The following is a 7,826-nucleotide window of genomic DNA, read 5'->3' on the forward strand; positions in this document are numbered from 1 at the left end:
ACCAAATACAATGGAATCACACAGGTGCATCAAAGTGAGCTCCTGGCCATCACCTTTACAGGCAGGCTAAATAAATCCATTTGTATGATCCCACTGTCTGACAGAAGGCCTAAGCCCAGGGTGGGGTTGAGCACACCCCATCCCAGTGGATTTTAATCACACACCACCAACACTTATTCCTCTTCGTCCATCTGCTCCTGGCTGCTGCTGAGAATCCTCCCGTCACCTCTGACTGCAAAAACAGCAGCTGCAATTAATAACGTGCAGACACTCTCAATTGCTCATCTTGGCAGCCATCTGGCTTCACATCACATATATCCCTGCTATGCAAAGCAAAAGGGTATTATATCTCCTGCCACTAATAGCTGAAGGATGGACTAAGAAACAAGCAAGACTGATATGAAACAGAAAATAGATTATGAACAAGCAAGAGGCAGAGAGAAGGATGCTCAGCGATATATCCATGCAAACAAAAGCAGAGCCACCTTCCAGAAGCAACAACTGCAAGTTTGCATTCCCCGGAGACCTATTTTGAGCAATGCCCCATGAGATCTCAGTCACTCATTTTGTCTGTTTTTCTTTGTTTTTCTATTGTTATCATTTTTGTTCATCTCATTTTCCCTTCTCCAGGCTTTGAGTGCAAATACATAACAAGTCAGATCTTTAACCACTCTAATTTGGTACAGGTCCCTGGATGTCCATATAGCAAGGTTGATTTAATTCAGCCTGTGTCTTCAAAGGACCCTTGAATAGCACTTACAGACCAGATGAGTGGGATTTTAATTTCCAATTAAACCAGCATAGCTCAATTCAGAAGCATCAGATTTTGCCCAGCTCTGTCATTCTTCTCAGTGCTCTGCATTTTGTATAAATGCTGAGAACAGTACGGGAAATAAATTAGAAAACAGACTTCCTGGGATCAGGACAATCTCTTAGAACCATGTTTGTACAGTACCTAGCATAATAGGGGCCTTTTCCATATGTGAGGATTTTAGATGTACATTTTCTTAAGTCACTATTTAAGATAAGAGTCTCTATTGCATTAAGCGTCCCATCCCACAGCCACTGATAAGAATTTGGCTTCAAGACCTAAAATGAGTATCTTCCCTGTGTTGCAGGAAACATCACACAGTTGAGATAACAATGTCGAACTCAGATGCAGCACTTAGTGTAATTTTAGTTCAGCTGCAGAATTTCACTGGGCAGGGATTCAAGATGAGAGTTGTGGTCTCAGGCAAGCTGCTGGCTTGCGGGAGGGCTCCTCTGAGCCACATCAGCTTGCATTTCTGCCCGATTTCCAAGTTATGGCAGTTATTGTCCTGCAAAGGAGATGAGGAACGTTGCAAACGGCCTCACTTGCTTGAAGGCCAAGTGGGACTTTTTAGGTACCCGGAGCTGCTGAAGCCTGCTCTGGTAAGCAGATGTGAGGATCCAGGAAAGAAGAAACGCAGGGAGGGCCAAGGACTAAATGTTTGTCTGAAACATATCAGTGTGAATCTTGATCTGAACAAACTCAAGCCAATATGAACTTAATGCTATTTTAAAGGGGACTAAGCAATGTGCAAAAAGGCAGCACATATTTTTTTTTTTTTAAATCCCATCCATGTCACATTGACCGTAAAACATTCAGATTTTAAATAAAAATTAAGTTTACAAAGAAAAAACCCACTCTCTATACAAACCTTTATTCATGTAAACATGGAAAGAAGCAGAGCTGCCAACAGATACACCTACACCCATCCTCTGAATTAGTGCAACTACATCCTTTCTCCTGTAGAGTTTTCCTGCTTGCAGATATTGAGACAAAGTGAGGTTGCAAAGAGATTTCTGTTAGCATAATTTCCTTCCATGCACACTTCACTTTTGTACTTTGTTTTCCCATGCAGGGCTTAGGTTTCATTCTGTGTATTTTTCCTTCCTTTCTCACTTAAGTTAAGACAAAAACATTTTGTTCTGTATTTCCACGGCTATTCCATGGTGATTTGTTAACTATGTTGGGTTTGCAGTCAAATGACTGGAAAGATAAAACGTTGGCAAGCTGCTTCCCTCATTAGGGAACACAGTGTGTAAGTGCCAGCCTATGAGATGAATTATTCAGCAGAAGAAAAAATACATGACAAATTAAAAAAAAAATAAAAAAACCCCACAAACCTACAACAAGAGCGGAGAGAAAAGAGAAGCTTATTGACTTCAGTGCTGTTGGAAAAGTTTGGCATCATTCCTTGAAACTCAGTTTGGGATTAAACCCATCTAAGGAACTCAGGCAAGGCTGAATGGCTGCACAGAAGCAGAGAGAAGCTGGCATTCATAATTCAGATATTGGACTGTATTGTAGCTGTCTTGAACTGATAATGAAGAAGTCCAAGGGGGGGTAATATTTCCAAAACCATAAAGGAATTCGTTATGTGCAGTTTGTGAGTAACTGGTGGTGCTGGAAATCTTCCATATCCAGCCACAGGCTTTAAGCACTGAAACAACTCACCCTGAGGATCCACAGTAATAGTTTATGTGCGTGTTCTTACTGTGTAATAAATACCATGTAATTCAGAAGAGCTTAACCACCCATGAGAGAGGAGCATGTGCCAATGGCAAGGGGAGTTGACATGTGGCAGCTTGTGCCCTTCACAAAGCTATGAACCAGACCAAAAACTGAATGGAAAGTCAGGATTGTCTGACTTCTGTTCTCATGTAACCTGGAAAGTGATTGATTAAAGCACAAAATTAAGCAGGGTGGTCAAGACCTCAAGGATCCTCATATTGCCGAGGAACTGCATGCAGGTGGGCAAAACCAGGATCTCAATTACTGGGGGAGGTGACTAAGGACACAGTCTCTGGTGACAGATTTCATCCACCTGAGAGGTTAAACAGAGCTGGCATCTTGGAGACATCTCAAGATTACAGAACAAAGTCCTCCACTGGAGAAGTTGGTGTGCAGACTGGGCTGCAGATGAGAGGATGGATAACTGTCCATACCCCAGAAGCAGCATGGACAGGGGAAGAAAGGGTGGTATTTGAAGAGTTCAGAAACAGGGACTGTGTGATTCAGAAATCAACTGGTAATCAAAAGTAGAAGAAATGTGGATTTGTCAAAACATTTGACATTGACAAAAATATTCAGAAATTGGGAAGAAAACAGAAAAAAAAAAAACCCCGCAGAGATCTCTACTCTTTCTTACAGCTGTATATTTCCTGTGCTAAAACAAAAGGCAATGCATTTTATGAAGCTTCATAAGCTATAGGGATCTGCTTATTTTAATTAGCATGTCGTGTTAGGAAGATGAAACCTGAATCTGGAGATCTGGGAAGCATGTCCTTTAGGCACTGGAAGGCCTGAAAGAGCAGTGCTGCTTCTGCAGCAGACTACCACCCACTCACTCATTCCCAGGCAGGTTCTTTCTCTCACCCAGAAACACTGTACAAGTAGATTTTGTATATTTCTGTGAAGAGATGGGTTACACATACATCTCATGTAAAAGTAACTTCAGTGATGTTAGCCCCTGAGAGGAATCGGCATAGAAGCCAGAATTTTTATGCCGTGGTTGTGCTGACAGGAGAAAGCAGCAACAATGGAATTCATCAAGCAATTAAATAATTTTAGTTAATGACCCAGACAGAAAGAGAAGTCAGGCAGTGAGATCTGCTGATGACACTGAACCATCACTTAGAAAAGAACCAGAATATCACAAGCACGGTGCTGAGCACCTTAGTAATGTAACAGGGCTGAAATTCAATAGCAGATAGCTATGCCATTAGGGAGTAATTAGAATTTTTGCTGTAAGAGTGAAGACTCAACCTCTGGTCTACTGTTCCTAGAGGAGAGGAAAGGACTAGGTATGCAGAAGCAAGTTAGTGGCTGGAAATACCAAGATACCAGAGAAATCTTAACATAATTGAGTAAGAGATTTCTGGGAAGCAGGCAAGCATCAGTGCTAGTGTGTAAAAAAGATGACATGCCTTAGTGCACACAGCTGGAGCCAGAATGGGGAGCTTTTCCACCCAATGAGCTCAGCGTATTTACCTGGGCATGGAAAGGCTGAGAAGGAATGTGCGTACAAGGAATAATGCTTAGCAAAGTAGAGATACTTACATTAAAAAATTCGGTCATTGCATGAACTAAGGGGTAGAGCGTGGCTACAGATGTGTTCAGATATTCCCTTCAGGCTCTCCTCCTGCCTTCACAACAGCCCAGGTCTCTCATGGCATCTGTACATGGCTTTGAAGGTGGGAAAGGTAAGTAGCTCTGATTTCCAGCAGGCAAACTGAGCTGGAGGGCTTACACCACTTCCAGCCCCGCAAAGGGCTCCAGGGAAGCCAGGAGACACAGGCTGAACAGATACAGCAACTCTTCTTGGAGCAGCTCCAGTTCTAGCTTAGTGTCTTCCCCAGAGAACCCCTAGATTCATCATCCTTTGGGATAATGTGTGTGGAGGGAAAACACACAACCAAAATACTAGCAGGATCACTTTCAGGTGACAGTGTTTGGTGTATGTTTGCAATGTGACACTGAGGACAGCTAATATATCCGTATCAAGACAACCAGTCCAAGATGCCGATTTCCCCAAAATGCCCCCCCAATACACACTTTTTTAGAATCAAAAGCAAATTGGCCAAAATGGCTTCAAATACTTGTTTGAGACTTTGGCAAATTTCTCCACAAAATCAAGAAGGCAGGAGAGCAACTGTTAGTCTTAAGGCACATTTGGCTTTGCCACTGGTTAAGGCAAAGGCCTTGCTGCTCCACAGACCTCAGGCAACACTTTTGGCATCAGGAAGAGTGCTGACATGGTTCCTCAAAGGCTAATTAATCAGAAGCCAGTGTAATTGAACACCTCCACTGCTACCCAATTAATCTGATCGCTTCCCTTATAAATTCATAATTTCAGCCTGTGACTGCAGCAGACCTTATTTATATGCCAGAGCAGTTTCCAGTTCAGATCAGACAGACTGTTCTGCATTTCCAGCCCAAGCCCTAGGGCTGTGTTCAAGCCGCTAGTACAGATATCACTGCCGGCCTTCTGAGATGCAACTGCACAGAGAAATTCATAGAATCACAGAATGGTTTGGGTTGGAAGGGACCTTAAAGACCACCTAGCTCCAACCCCCCTGCCATGGCCAGGGACACTTTCCACTAGACCCGGTTGCTCCCAGCCCCGTCCAACCTGGCCTTGAACCCTTCCAGGGAGGGGGCAGCCACAGCTGCTCTGGGCACCCTGGGCCAGCGTCTCACCATCTTCACAGTAAAGAATGTCTTCCTTATATCTAATCTAAATTTATCCTCTTTCAGTTGAAAACTATTATCCCTTGTCCTATCCTTACTCTCCCTGATAAAGAGTTCCTCACCATCTTTCCTGTAGCCTCCTTTAAGCACTGGAAGGTCACTCTAAGGTCCCCCCAGAGCCTTCTCTTCTCCAGGCTGAACAACCCCAACCCTCTCAGCCTGGCCTCGCAGGGGAGCTGCTCCAGCCCCCCAATCATCTTCGTGGTCCTCTGGATCCACTCAAGCAAGTTGAACAGTGGGGGAGATAGTTTGCACCCATACACATAATAACGTTGCCTAATAACTGACCATAGGATTTTGATCAGATGTGGTGCCAGGTTAGGTCACGAGCTTTGCTCTGGACCAAACAAAGCATAAACAGAAAGCATCAGACTTCGAGCTCCTCTGCACCCTCTGCCGTGCAGAGTCCCTGCCCTTGCCCTGCTTCTCACTTAGTCTTCCCTCCCACTCCAGACTGAATCAGAGTAAAGTTGCTGAACTGGGGCTGCTTGTCACCCTGCCAAACTTTGCTCACCAATCTTGGTGTGAAAGCAGCTGTGACAGGCAGCAACAGAAAATCTAGTATCAAATTAATTAGCTGGAAGGGACCCAGCAAAACACTGGTACTCTGTCCTGTAAGCACTGGATGAGTCAATTCTCACCATCCTCAGGGTTACAGATGTTGCACTGGGTGTGGGGTCTGATTCCCTGAACCAGCCCATGCCAGACAGTGCCCACAAATAATCTAAGGATGAAGCATTTCTTTTAGGTTTGTTTTTTTTTTTTTTTTTCTTCCCCATTGGAAGGGAATTTGTGGCTCAGTCATGTCTCCCACCAGACTCAAAACAGCCTTTTTTTTTTTTTTTGCAAACAATGCCAGTGAAATGCCACCACTGCTTTTACAACTTTTATTGTTTTCTTCCCAGAGAAGTGCATTTATGTGCTTGGAGTATTTTAAATGCACTGATTGAATCTGGCAGGGGTAACCACACACATCGCATGGGAAACAGAAGGAAGGAAGGGTACCAGCAAATATTCCTTCAGGATTGTCAGGCCTTTCAGTTACCATGGCAGTATGTTTCCATGGAAGCCAAATTTGAAGCCTGTTGCTGCCACTGGAGTGGCCCAAAGAAAATTATTAGTTTTGAAAATTAACCAAGCTGCTCTCTACCTTGAAAGCCATCCCACCCACAGACCTCAAAAAAAATAACGGCATCTTTCCATCCTTGATAAAGGATTCAAAAAACACGTGGGGAAGGAAGATAAAGCAGAAGAAAATACCACACAAGGGAAAACAGGAACTTCCCTTTATGCAACCAGCAATGCAGAAGCTGCACTGGTAAGCACAAGGCTGAGTGCACTTTGTGAAATATTGCACATAAAGGTCAGCAAAATCCTACAGATCACCCTGTGCCACTGGCTCCTGAGGGGACAGAAGGGGGGTACTTTGAGACTAGTGCTGTTTCATCGCCGTTTGTTTGAAATTACCTCCCCTTAATCAAGGGGATGCCTCTCTCCCTTGGTTTGCTCGCCCACCCCCCAGGAAAAGCTTAGGGAAGGAGAATTTTCCTGAGGGCCACCTTAGTCAACATTAAAGATCAGTTTAGCTGCTTTGCTGATCAGAACATTTTTGAGTTCTTGAAAGTCAACTTTTGCCTTACCCACCCCATTTCCCCACCAAGACAACATTTTCTGCAGCCCCTTTCATTTTTCAGAAGCCAGGGAGCCCACATAAGCTGCCTGATTTATTTTATCACCAGTAACTGAAAAAACATAGCACAGGTATTCAGCCCTTTCCAAAGTGGAGCCTGTGGGATTCAGTGATGAAGCAGAGTCATGTTCTACAGGCTGTTCAAACAAGAGACATTCAGGTGACAAGAGCAAACCCAGCCCTACTTCAAAAGGACAGACTAGAGAGTGTCTGGATTTAGTGACTTCCCACCTAGAAACAAGTGCCTCTTTCCCACTGACATGAAAAAAGCATCATGAAGGCCTACTAAATTAGGCCTTCTGGGGATAACACACCTAAAGCTCAACTCTCATTAAAAGATAAAGATCAGAGAGAAGAGGCACCTGTAATGAGAGACTGTTGGACCATCACCTCAATCTGACTTCTCATTTTGAGGCAATGAAAGATCCAAGACCTCTATCACTGAAACATCACTCTTGTAACACCACTAGGAGGTCTCCCGTGCTCTCTGTTGTCTCTCTTGCCTGGGAGGAAAAGGGAAGGAGAAACATGGTTTTAAAACACAATTCAAACAAAAATAGTTGATGTGAATATGGCAGATTTCCTTTGAAAGAAAGGTGACTACAAATAAGGGCACGCCACCTGGTTTGGGATCCCCACTCTGTTCCGACTTCACTGGAAGAGGAACTAAACCCCATCGTGTCTGTTGCAGACTGATCCAATTGTGCCTCAACAGGGCACTGGGGAGTGCTGCAACCTGCCTCTCCAGAACAACCTTCCCCACCCAACCTCCATTATAAACTCTTAGCTGAAGACTTCGAATAAATTGAAAAAATATGACTCTGCAAGAGGCAGTCAAAACTAGACTACACCTGAGAG

This window comes from Tyto alba, unplaced genomic scaffold, assembly GCF_018691265.1.
Source record: "Tyto alba isolate M040663 unplaced genomic scaffold, T.alba_DEE_v4.0 Super-Scaffold_1000006, whole genome shotgun sequence".
Classification (NCBI taxonomy): domain Eukaryota; kingdom Metazoa; phylum Chordata; class Aves; order Strigiformes; family Tytonidae; genus Tyto; species Tyto alba.